Here is a 13694-nt window from a genome sequence, read left to right as displayed (position 1 = left end):
GCTGAGAGTTTCTGCCACCTTTTATTTTGGGTTCAATGATTAAGATGGATAAGTGACTGATTTAAGTGTATGTGTGTGTATATATATATATATAATGAATATGAAGAATCATTTTCAAAATTCTTGCAGTTGATTTTAATCTCTCCTTTCTTATACTACCAGAACAGTTTTCAAACTTCTATTAAATTTTGTCTGGATCTGCCGTATATTAGTTTATAAGTGTTTGTTTCCCAGACTAGAGTTTTGATTCCCTGGAAGGCAGATATCTTGTCTTATTTGTTTAGAGATGATAAACACCTGTCATGGTGCTTCGTATATGGTGAATTGCTTAATTGCTGAATTGAGCTGGTTTGAATTTACTTTCTTCAGCTGTGCTGAGGAGTATGCCTGTTTTGGTAAAGGCTGTTTTTTTCCCCTCTCCTCTTGAGATCTTTCTGTGCTGTTTTTTCCCTGAGCAGGGAAAATACAATTGCCAAATGAGTGTTTACCAAAATGACGTTTTATTCTTGGGACATTCATGATTCCATGGAGGCTCTTTATTGATTTTTATTTTTTTCATAGAGGCTTGTTACTGTGAGGAGCCCGTGGTTTTCAAATAGCGATGTAGAAGTGTCTGCGTTTAGTTTTGAATAAGTTACTTCTTTGAATCTGATATCTTTTTGTGCAAAAAACACATTGATTTAAAACATTTCCTTTCCCTCTCTTTACAATTGGTAGTTGGTAGCTGTCACTGGGAAATTGGTGAAAACTAATAGTGAGGTTTTTTTTAATATCCAGTGCTGATGTCCTGTAGTGTCAAAACCTGTAAGGTCTGCAGGAGAGATTAAGAGGGCAACAAAGTTGTGATTGGTTCTGGTTTGAGGTGGGGAACAAAGATGATTTTTAGAGACATAGATCAATACTTGGTTTATCCACAGGTTCAGATGAAGAGTTCACCTAAAATAGTTTTTTTGCCCCAGATTTCATGGATTGTCAGTAGATAATAAATTGTGTTGTGTAATTTTGAATTCTCATTACGAGAGCAATGTGTTAGAAGAATTGGAAACTATTAATAAGCAAAAGGAAGCAACCCCTGATAATTCCACTACTCAGAAATAACCACTGTTAGCACCTTGCAGAATGATTTGCAATAATTGGCATCTTCTGTTTTCTGTTTTATGAAGCAGTATGTGTATGTAAATTAAGATTCCTGTATGTCAGTAGGATATAACTGCATGCCCAGCCATGTGCTTATTACTTCTTGGGCCTGTGGGCTCCCTTTAACAGCCTGAGCAGTGAGTGCTTTTATTCAGAATATTAACTCTGGAATCAGTTTGAAGTATTTCTCTAGCTGTCACCACTAGCTTTCACTTCCTTGTTTGAAAATCTAGATGTTTAGGGGTGTTGCTTTGCTCCTTGGTGTAAGGAATAAATTCATATAGATAACAGCTGGCCCTTGAATCATCACTCTCTGAAGACACTGTACATGTTGCCTGAGGTGCTCTCTCTGGAAAAGTTGTCCTTCTTTCTTTGACTGTCCTGTGCTAAATGGTAAAGAACCAATGACCAGGGCTGGGCTTTCAAGGGGGACCCTAAACTGTCATGATCTGAGTTCAAGGTGTTTCTCCGTAGCTGCTTTGTACAGTATGATGCATTAGACATGTTCTTGGTCCTCTAACTGGGAAAAAAGGACCCCAGTTAATAGAAGATAACTTCAGTGTAGGGCAGCATATGGTAGAATCTCAGAATTAGAAACAACCTTACAAGTCATATGATGCAACTTCTTTCTTATATTGTACCTGAATCCTTTTTAGACTATCTCTGCTAAATGAATATCCAGTCATCCATACTTTCTCCTGGGAGAGTAAGATGGCATAAGCTAAGACATAATATGAGGTGGATTCAGGAATAATACTTTAGGTCTGATAGCTAACATTTATTGAGCACATATTATGTGTTGGGTGCAGAAATAGATATTCTACATGCTCATTTAATTTTCCCAAAAACTCTGAAAAATATGCTGGCATTCTCTTTTTATAGGTGAGAAACTAGGCTTAGAGGGTACCATAGCAGTGAAGTGGCGGAGCTGTGTTTTAGCCACAGCTGGTTTGACTTCAAAGCCCTCTTTTTTTTTTTTTTTGGCTGCGTTGGGTCTTCGTTGCTGCGCGTGGGCTTTCTCTAGTTGCAGCGAGCGGGGGCTACTCTTCGTTGCAGTGCGCGGGCTTCTCATTGTAGTGGCTTCTCTTGTTGCAGAGCACGGGCTCTAGGCGCGTGGGCCTCAGTAGTTGTGGCACACGGGCTGAGTAGTTGTGGCTCGTGGGCTCAGTAGTTGTGGCTCATGGGCTGTAGAGCGCAGGCTCAGTAGTTGTGGCACACGGGCTTAGTTGCTCCGTGGCATGTGGGATCTTCCCGGACCAGGGCTCGAACCCGTGTCCCCTGCATTAGCAGGCAGATTCTTAACCACTGCGTCACCAGGGAAGCCCCAAAGCCCTCTTTCTTACCTATTTGTGATGCTGCCTCTGTGTCATATTCATCGAAAGGGATGGAGGTTGCTGAACTGTGTGACTGCTGAGAGCAGGTTTGTGTGGAGCAGGAGTGGGATAGCTCTGCCCTCTAGGGGACACTTCGGAAGAGTGGTGGGGATGCTTTTGTCTTGCAGTCTCGTCTTGTCGGAACATACGTTTTATTATACAAATCTTCTTGTTTTTCTTCCCTTACATTGCAGTTGGGGCGCTATATTGAAATTTTAAAAGTTATGTCTATGGGTATAATGTTATAATCTTTGAATTTCATTTCAGAATAAAGAGCATTACAAAATATTTGTTACAGAAGGGGACGTTGGGTCTGATAGGGTAGAAAGCCGCTTTTGTGGACAGTATGCTATGGCAATAAAACTTGAAGATGGACTGGAGTCCATATATGACAAACTTTGGATTCCAGACAAAGGTTCTTGGGCTGTCAGCCCTCAGTGCTTTGTCCTCATTTGATTAAAGGGTTTTGCCTGCCTATTTCCATTTGTTCATTTATGCCACGGACTGTGATATTTCCACGTAACAGAGAGAATAAAGTGAGTGAGTGTATTCATTCATCTGAGAATTGTGATGCTTTCAGAGGGAATTCAAGTCTGGAAATTTTTTAGCAGTCTTTCTCCACTTTAGCAACCATTCTTTTCATCATCTTCTCCTCCTTCCTAGTGCTAGGGGTCTGTATCGCTTTGCGAGTTGCCAAATACTCCTAGCTTTAACAAAAAAAAAGGTACTTTATGAAGCTAAGTCTACTCCCGTAGACTATCCAGATGGATGACTCAGAGTTACCGTATGCACTGTGGTAGTGCTGGGTGGGGTGTGAGTGATAAAAGTTGATCTAGGGTCGAGGTTCTCAGCCAGGGGCAGTTTTTGCCCCAACCCCCATTCCCCGGACGTTTGGCAATGTGTAGAGATACTTTTGATTGTCATACTGGAGGAGTGCTAGAGGTCAGAGATGCAACTGATTGCCCTACTCTGCAGTGTAGTCCCTCACAACCTAGAATTACCTGGCCCGAAATGTCAGAAGCGCCCAGGTTGAGAAACCCTGCTCTAGGTTCCTTAACATAAGTAACAGTATCTGTGCAGCCCTGGCATTCATGTGGATGGGGCAGTAGGTCTTTTCTTAGAGTTTAATGGGTCTGTTACAGTGATACTTGGGTTGTTTTGCCCATGGATCAAGCTCTGCTACTTTGGAATATATATTGGAGAGTGTGCAGCATGATATTCTGAAGCACAGTAGAAGTCCTAAGAAGTGCTGTCTTTTGCAACATTTCTGCAGCACTGTTGATTTGGAAACGGTAAGCCTGTCTCAGTTTTGTTTTTCAGGTGCAAAAATCACATCTTTCCAGATATTAGAGCTTTATCTTTGACCCTTGAATCTTTTTCAGGGATGCTTTCTTTATGACTCTCAAATGGGATTTAACCAATAAACTGAAAGATTGACACTAAAAGCTCATTTCTATTATTTGAATCTGGTGTCTTACTTGTAGGCTTGTCTGTAAGAAAGGGAGGATTCATTGGAACTGGTAGGACATTTCAATTTTTGTTGACAATTTGAGTGGCCATTGTAGGATGAGCACTGTTTTTGGCCTTGTTCCATTCTTGTAAATAAAGCAAAATATAATAACAAGTATGATAATTTCTCCAGCTTTTGGTCTAAAGGAAAGGAAAGTTATAAATAGATAAACCCCAAATCCCAGTCTTTGGCTTGGCTTTGCAGTCTGTGTGTGAGGAATTTTTAGTAACATTTACCTCTTAATTAGGCATTGCCCAATCTAGTATTACATGTAGTTTGTACGCATTGGTGGCAGAAATGGGAATCAGCCTGGGATTAAGACTTTTCCATAGGGAACTGATTTGTAGTGAATCAGTCCATATGTGGAAGCATACAGAATGCAATTACTGAGAGAAAAACAATGCTATGGGGTAAGGGGAGATGGGAGCCATCAGGGATGACGGAACAGTGCAGGCTGAAAGTAGTTTGTTGGGTCTGTCAGTTATCTCCTGGTGCACTCCAGCAGTGTGATTGCCCAGAGTTAAGGAACACCAACAGGGGTTGGTGAAACACTTCAGGGCTAAGAGCAATTAGCGCCCTTAGGCCTGACGGAGCAAGAGAGGGAGTAATTTCTGGAGCTTGAGAGAGCTTAGCGGAAAGAGAAGGTAACCTCTGGGAATGCAACCACTTCCAACCAGTGGCCTAGCAGCAAGGGAATCAAGGGGAATAAACACCTCACATGTTTTCTTTTCCCACCCTCTGGTCTACTGGAGCTTTTCATTGGTCAAACCCAACTGGAAACCAGAGGTTACAGGAACCTGGGTGATTTAATTTATAGGACAGCCCCATGAAGCACATAACAGAGTTGAGGAAGGTTCGGTAGAGGAGTATACTGAAGTCAAGGTCAAGTTAGTTTTGAAATGTACAAGTGAGAAGATAGTGTTGGAGCAGTCTTGAAGAATGTAGGTCATAGAACGTTATAGAAAAGGAATATTCTTGCTGATAACAGAAGGATAGGTTCAGAGGCAGAGTTGCCACAGCTTCAGAGCTAGTTTGTTCCCGTAGTAGCCTTAGAATCTTAATTGCCAGAAGGGCCTTTAGAAATCTTGCAGTGCCACTTCCCTTCCCATGTGGGAATTCCTTCCACAATGCCTGGCCAGGAGTGGGCGCGGTATAGTTTCTCAGGGAGTCCTTTCCATTGTTGGACAGCTTTAAATGTTAGAAAGTTTTTATTTGTCCAAATCACTGAATGTATCAGGATTAGGTTTGGCTGAATATAAGAGAAAAATCTACAGAAATAGAGATTTCTAAAAAGTAGAAATAAATTTTTCTAAAGTAAGAGAAATCCAGAGTCAACAGTTGGTGCTGATACTGCCGTTCCTAGGTCTTTGAGGAGGTTCCACTGCTCAGTGCATCCTCTCCAGGTCAGGATAACTGCTTTGAGCTTGAGCTGTCAGGTTCACGTTTCATTCAGCGGGAAGAGGAAATGGGAAGGAAAAGAGCTTGCCTGCATTCTTAATTTATTGTACATACAGAAGAGTGTATAAAGCACATATCCTCATTTTAAAGAATAACAATGAAGAAAACAATAATATATCTACCACCCAGGTTAAGAAATAGAGCGTTCACCACCAACCCCATGTGCCCCACCCTGGTTACATCTCCTTCCCTTTTCTCTACTGATATCACTCTACTATCCTGATTTTGGGGATAGTTATTCCCTTGCTGTTTAAGAAAAAAAATTGTGTTACCACCTAGTTCTACATCCTGAATTTTAATTTTGTTTGTTTTCAACTTGATACAAATGGATTTATATGTATTTTTTTAACCTTTAAAAAAAGTTGAAGTATAGTTAATTTACAATGTTGTGTTTGTTTCTGGTGTAGAGCAAAGTGATTTGGTTATATATATAGATATATATGTGTCTATCTATATTCTTTTTCAGATTCTTGTCCATTATCGGTTATTACAAGATAATAAATATAGTGCTATATAGTAGGGCCTTGTTGTTTATTTTATATATAGTAGTGTGTATATGTTAATCCCAAACTCCAAATTTATCCCCCCTCCTGCCCCTCCACTATCCCCTTTGGTAACTGTTAGTTTGTTCTCTATGTCTGTGAGTCTATTTCTGTTTTGTAGATAAGTTCATTTGTATGATTTTTTTAGATTCCACTTATAAGTGATTTCATATGATATTTGTCTTTTCCTTACTTCACTTAATGTGATCATCTCTGGGTGCCTCCATGTTGCTGCAAATGGCATTATTGCGTTCTTTTTTATGGTTGAGTAGTATTCCATTGTATATATGTACCACATCTTCTTTATCCATTCATCTGTTGCTGGATAGCTAGGTTGCTTCCATGTCTTGGCTGTTGTAAATAGTGCTGCTGTGAACATTGGGGTGCATGTATCTTTTTGAATTAGAATTTTCTAGGGATGTATGCCCGGAAGTGGGATGGCAGGATCATATGGTAACTCTATTTTTAGTTTTTTAAGGAACTTCTATACTCTTCTCCATAGTGGCTGCACCAGTTTACATTCCCACCAGTAGTGTAGGAGGGTGCCCTTTTCTCTACACTCTCTCCAGCGTTTATTATTTGTAGACTTTTTTTTTTCTTTTGCTGTACATGGGCCTCTCACTGTTGTGGCCTCTCCCGCTGCGGAGCACAGGCTCCGGACGCACAGGCTCAGCGGCCGTGGCTCACGGGCCCAGCCACTCAGCGGCATGTGGGATCTTCCCGGACCGGGGCACGAACCCGTGTCCCCTGCATTGGCAGGCGGACTTTCAACCACTGTGCCACCAGGGAAGCCCCTATTTGTAGACTTTTTAATGATGGCCATTCTGACTGGTGAGAGCTGATACCTCATTGTAGTTTTGATTTTCATCTCTTTAATAATTAGTGATATTGAGCATCTTTTCATGTGTCTGTTGGCCATCTGTGTGTCTTTTTTGGAGAAATGTCTGTTTAGGTCTTCTGCCATTTTTTAATTGGGTTGGTTCTTTCTCTGATATTAAGCTGCATGAGCTGTTTGTGTATTTTGGAAATTAATCCCTTGTCGGTAGCATTGTTTGCAGATATTTTCTCCCAGTCCATAGGCTGTCTTTTCATTTTATGTTTCCTTTGCTGTGCAAAAGCTTTTAAGTTTAATTAGGTCCCATTTGTTTATTTTTGTTTTTATTTCCATTTCTCTAGGAGAGAGGTCCAAAAAAAATAATGCTGCGATTTATGTCAGAAAGTGTTCTGCCTATGTTTTCCTCTAGGAGTTTTATAGTATCCGGTCTTACATTTAGGTCTTTAATCCTTTTAGAGTTTGTTTTTATATATGGTGTTAAAGAATGTTCTAATCTCAATTTTTTACATGTGGCTGTCCAGTTTTCCCAGCATCATGTGTTGAAGAGACTATTTTTTCTCCGTTGTATATTCTTCCCTACTTTGTTGTAGATTGACCATAAGTGTGTGGGTTTATTTCTGGGCTTTCTATCCTGTTCCATTGATCTGTATGTCTGTTTTTGTGCCGGCACCATACTGTTTTGATTACTGTAGCTTTGTAGTATAGTCTGAAGTCAGGGAGTGTGATTCCTCCAGCTCCATTCTTCTTTCTCAAGGTTGTTTTGGATATTTGGGGTCTTTTGTGTTTCCATACAAATTTAAAATTTTTTGTCCTAGTTCTGTGAAAAATATACCATTGGTAATTTGATAGGGATTGCAGTGAACGATTTATATGTATTTTTGGTGATTTTCCTATATTGCCCAGTATTTGCGAGATTCATCCATGTTGTTGCATGTAGTTTATAGTTTAGTTCATTCATTTTCATTGTTATATAGCATTTCATTACATGATTACTACAATTTATTTAGCCATTCCACTGATGATGGATATTTGGACTGTTTCCATTATTTCTTCTTGTAGTTCTATTAGATTTTATTGTACATAACTTGATATTTTATTACTAGGTGCATCCAGATCTAAAATTGTTACATCTTATCTAGTGAGTTGTGATTTTTATCTAATAATGCTTTTTGACTTAATATAACATAGCTATATGAGCTTTTTGTCATGAGATAGGCAAACTATAAGTGTTTGATGAATGAATGACTTGCCTGTTGTATAGGCAGAAACCGCAGAGCACTCGTCCTAGCCTGTTCTCCTGGCACATTGTTATTTACATGTCCTGTTATCCTACGAAGTGAACAAAGCACTTTTAAATTTAAAAAAAAAAGTGTGGAATTTTCTTTTTGGAGGGATAATTTGTGTACAGTAAAGGGCACAAATCTTAATGGTACAGGCCAATGAATATTTGTATATGGATACACGTACTCACTGCCCAGATCAAGATCTGAAAAATGTCCAGCATCCCAGAAAGCTCCTCATATCCCTCCCAGTTGATACCCACCAAAGGCTGTCATTCTTCTCACTGTAGTTTTGCTTATTTTTCAGTTTTATATAAATGGAAGCATACAATATATTTTCTTTTGTGAATGTCTTTTGTTCTGAATGTTGATTGTATCTGTGAGTTTCAGACATGGTCTGATGTAGCAATATTTTTAAGAATTATTGCTGTGTAGTTTTATGGTGTATAAAATATCAAAATTTATTCATTCTGTAGTTGATGAACATTTATGTTTCTAGTTTTTGGCTGTTATGAATGACATTGCTACATTCTTGAACATGTCTTTTAGTAAACGTAAATACAATTGTTGGGTCATGAGGTATACTGCCAAACAGGTTTCTAAAGTGGTTGTACCAGTTTATACTCCTATAGGGTTTCCTTAGTATATAACTTTTGGATTTAGCTTTGGGCAACAAGTTTTAACATTTTGTTACCTGCACAGTGGAGGGAGCTTTAAGAACTCTTTCCTGAAGTAGTGTAGGTACTTCTAAAATGTGAAATGCCCTTTTCTTTGCATTCTCGTTTACCTAGTCTATAACTATTAATAACCATTTGATGGAAAAAAAAACCTTGGTTCTTTTTGAGTATTAAAAGGGCTCTGTTAAGAGCAGAGTTTAGATTTGTAAAACACCGTTTGTAGCAGTTAATTCCAAGGCTGAAAACATAATCCTTTGGAACTCTTTGGAACCTAAGTAGTTGTGGTATATTTACGCCTTGTGCTCAGTAGTGGGAAGACCTTCTTTTTGGAGACTTTTCCTGAGAGGCATTTGAGTTCACTCCTTTGAACTGCATTTTGGTAGATGAGGCTAAAAAGGAATACATTAATCCTGCCTTGAGTTCCAGTCTTAATGGTGCTGAGTCTTTGAGACAGTTGAGGGAAATTGATAATTGTTTCAAATTCTGATGGGGAGGAATTGAGGACAAATATGAGAATGCCATGGTGGACTTGCTCCTTGTTGAGCTGTATTGCAGCCAGGGTGGAAGAAAGCCTAGGATTAGACTATATTACCCAGCCCTTTTTGATAAGCTTAAGGTTTCAGATGCTTTCGCATGAGTCATGCCTGCAGCAATCAACAATAGTCTATCTGGATGACTGAAATCAGGTTTATGATCTGTAAACATAAGTAGGTAACCGGTTTAATCCTGTTCTGCTAGTAGGTAAGGGGACACTTGCAACCTTCTGATTGAATTAGATTGTGGAAAGCTGAGTTGGTTTAACATCTGTCTTACAAAATTGAGGAGCAGCTCACTATTTACCTGCATTTATTACCATCATCTGTAGTAAAATACAGCATAGGCATGGAAATCAAACTACTTAAAGCCTCTCGCAGCTCTACCTTTGTGGCTTTGCCTGGAACATTGCAAAGGTCACTTTTCCTTGCTGCTAATTGAAAAGGAAAGGAAAATGTTTATCAGAGAATTCAGATTCATCAAATAATTTGTGAAGTGTTTATTATCTGCAGTCATTTGCTCATTACCTTGCTGCATTTAATATTCACAACAACCCTGTGAATTGTTTTTTTCTTGTGATTTTTTTTGTTGAACTATAACAATGGCATCTAGTTTTGTTTGCAGATGAGCGAAATCCAGTTGCACAGAGGTTCAATAAGTGCCAAAGGTCACACAGTTTCTAAGTGAGAGCTAAAACTAGAGTAGAAGCCTTTGACACTATCCAGACTTTCTAGGACACCACAGTGGCCTGTAAAACACTATTAACACGACTCTCAAAGAATTCACAGGAGTCGTGATGAGGTGTCAGTTCAGGACAATACTCAGAGGTGTCGGTCCTTTTCAGATATCCTGGGTAGTGGCTGGAGTATGTGTTCATGAAAAAAACACAAAAAGTGTTTTGAAAAAGTTTCGTCATTTTAGCAGTTAGTAATTTTGTTTATAGATTCTTAAAAACTATACCTCTGGACAATAATGACCCTTTTTGTCTAGTTTACCCATAATTACCCTACAAACTTCTACATTATTTTTAAGATACTTAGGGTTGCTTTCATTTGGAGTCCAAAGCTTTAATCTCTGTTTCTGGAATTGCAAAGTTTCTGCTATCTTTGGCCATATGGAAACTTTTTTTCCAGAAAGACTTTTTTAAAGGAAGTCTTTGAATCCAAACAGTCTTAGGTGGTTGGTCTTAGCTAAGAGAACATTTGGTGAGCATAAATGGAATTGCTGAGTCATAATGCTTTTTTTTCTTCAAAGTATACAATCCAGTGGTTTTTAGTGTATTCACAGAGTTGTACAGCTGTCGCTACAATTTAGAACATTTTCAGAAGAAACCCCTTACTCATTAGTAGTCACTTCCTCCCCGTCTCCTACTCCTAGGCAACCAGCAAACTACTTTTCGTCTATAGATTTCCTTATTCAGAACATTTCCTATAAATGAATCATATAAATACTACGTGGTGTTTTATAATTGACTTTTTTCTCTTAGCATGATGTTTTCAAGGTTCATCCATGTTGTAGCATGGATCAGAACTTCATTCCTTTTTATTATACTCATGAGGCTTTTCCTGAAGAATTGTAAGTGATGGATATATCCAGTGTTTCTATTTTGTTCTCAAAAATGTTGTTTGCTTTATATATAATAGGATATATATAATAGGATATAATTGCTATATATATAATAGGATAATATATATAATAGGATATAATAGCTTTATATATAATAGGATAGTTTGTCATATTAAGGCTACTTCTATGATTCATTTTAGGGAAGGCATTATTAATCTGAGGAATATGGATCCCATATATGACTGGCCTTCAGGATGTCCTGAACCCTTTGTAATTATTTGCAAGATTTTATATTCCCAGGCATTTTTTGGTGGGGGAGGTTAGGAGACTGAGAACATTTAGCTTTTGTTAAAAGATAATTTCCCAAAAAAGGTAAAATCATGACACTCATACAGTTAGGAAATGAATACACACTTTATTTTACTTACAGTGTTCAAAGGAGAAGTCCAAAGAACAGATACATTTATAGATCAGGAATATTAAAATAAGTATGCAAATGGAGGCAAAACTAGTTTCTTCCATAGTGGAGAGGGAGGTCATTTGAACCTTTACTGGACATGGCAGACTTTATATGTTTATAGATTAAGATCAGTTTGCATTGCTATCAGTTATCTACAACTTCCAGACTTGTAAAATAACTGCTATATAATCAGAATCAGAGGGATGTCCTAGACAATGTATGATTTTCCACTGGAAACACACATTTTTTCCTGCACTTTCAACAGATTATCCAAAAAGTCTGAAAGTCTTCCAAGTGTTGATTTTAAATTTAGAGTTTTACTTCAGTTTTAAAAAGCATCTCCTTTGTGACTAGATTTAGAAAAATGTTTGTATCCATTGAGTATCAGTCGGAGACCCAGGGATAGGTCTCTGGTTTATTCTTTTGAACAGGATTATTTGTTAGAAATCTCCAGAGAAGTAGGCTTTGCATCTTAACTTAGGTTACACTTTTGGGCATATATTCAGTATTTCTCATCTCTAATATCAGCATGACTATTGAAGGGAGGGGATTTCTATAACTAGTTTAGAAAAGTCTAGCTTTTCTAGAAAAAAAAGTCTAGCTATCTTAACTCTGACAAAGGTAGCTAGATAATCCTATTAGTAAAAGAAGTACAGGAAGGGAGAAGCCTAGACAACTTCTTCCCCAGTTGTGGTATGCTCAGGGAAGTCAAGACTTCTCCTTTGTGTGTGAAGAACGTAGGATTATTTCCACCAGACCTTGCTTATTCTCCAGGGGGTTCTCATTTCCAGTCTTCAGAGGATAATGAACCTCTTTTACTTTGAAAGGTAACTTCTGTGCACGTGTACAGTAAGTCATTTAGCTACTGACTTTAAGAGACTCTGGGAGTTCATAGCAAATTTGGCAACATGACACGTTCACGTTTGCAGAGTACTTTTTCCCCACATCTTCCCTACTTCCCTCAGGCTGAGAATGTATTTACCAAGAAAACCCATGATTGCCCTTACCTCTACATCCCTCAGCCTGTTCCTCTGCTTGTTCAGCTTAGTTTTATGCATTTCAGTCTTCTCTGCTAGGTTAAGCTCCCTGTAGTGCCTTTCTTGATAGACATCAGAAGAGAGGTGCTCAGAGTTGTTAGTTGACAGAATCAGCATCTGTCTTCACTTGAAGACAGACTTATGGTCCTGACCATAAGTAAATGAATAAAAAGTTCTCAGCAACCATTTGGCAGTCTTCGGGGCTGCCCACTTTTATGAACCCAGGAGCTTGGATTTTCTGTGAGTGCACTCCTAATGACTGGAGAACATTGCATGGCTGTCTCTCCTTTCTGAGGCCAAGATTGTGTCTCAGTGACCGGGTGCTTTGCCCAAACACTCCAGTGTTAAGTGTAGAGCAATTAGACTTTGTAAGTGCTTGTGAACTAGTACTGAGCATGTATACTTGACTCGAGGCATGGCTGGAAGGGAAATCTGGACAGTTACGCTTTTTGAGATGAGCTTCTCAGGTACTGGATCTTTTGACTTACATAGTAGAATTTTGGCGGAAGTATATGGTTTGCTCTTTGCCTCCTAAGAAATGATGACTCGGTCCCTTTAAACATTTCTATATCACACAGTCGCCGTTGGTTGGTTGGAATGACTGTTTGGTTTATTGCACAATTCTTACTTCTTTAATGACCCAAGGGAGTTTTCCCTTTGAGCTTGTGATCTGTTTTTGCTGACTTTAATGCCTTTTGAGGCTCTAAAGACAATAGTGTTTTCTTACCTGTTTGCTTTGCACTTTGAAGTTCTGCAGAATGTACTATGAAAGAGAATCAGATTCAGTTCATTTTTTTCCCATTTTTAGAGCAGAAGTAGAGTAAGAATAAATACTTAACTTTTAGGCTTTCTTCTGTATTTTAACTTCACTCCCTTACCTGAGTCTTAGTCACTAGAGTACCATTTGATTTGAAGACATTCAGGCGTGGATGAACTGGGTAAAACAGGTTTTTCTTTTCCTCAACAGCCCATTCCTGCTTTAAAGCTCAGATTTCTGACTCTTCTGGAAAAACTCTTTTGAGTGTTGAATTGTGCACTTGTATTAGACGTGAAGAAAGTGGAAGGAAGAGGAAAACAAAATCCGTTTTTTCTCTGTAGCATTGCAGAGTGGAAGATTTTGATTTTCTTTAGTATCTGGCCAAAGAATAAATATTAGCCATGAGTAATGCATTGATCTGTGGATTGATGTGGCTGGGCCCCAACTTTAACACTTCTGGTAAAACTTGGTGGATGTCTTTTTACCCCCGTCTAGTAATATGTTAACTCAATTATTGGGTAATTCTTT

General features: G+C 38.6%; 1 protein-coding gene across 2 annotated transcripts in view; it reads left to right on the top strand.

Annotated features, from left to right (window-relative positions):
* The window catches only part of SGPL1 (sphingosine-1-phosphate lyase 1), a 58268-nt gene that overhangs the window by 7432 nt on the left and 37142 nt on the right, over positions 1-13694 (top strand). The window lies entirely within an intron of this gene.

Source organism: Tursiops truncatus, chromosome 16, assembly GCF_011762595.2.
Source record: "Tursiops truncatus isolate mTurTru1 chromosome 16, mTurTru1.mat.Y, whole genome shotgun sequence".
NCBI lineage: Eukaryota > Metazoa > Chordata > Mammalia > Artiodactyla > Delphinidae > Tursiops > Tursiops truncatus.
This window is presented reverse-complemented; position numbering and strand designations above follow the sequence as displayed.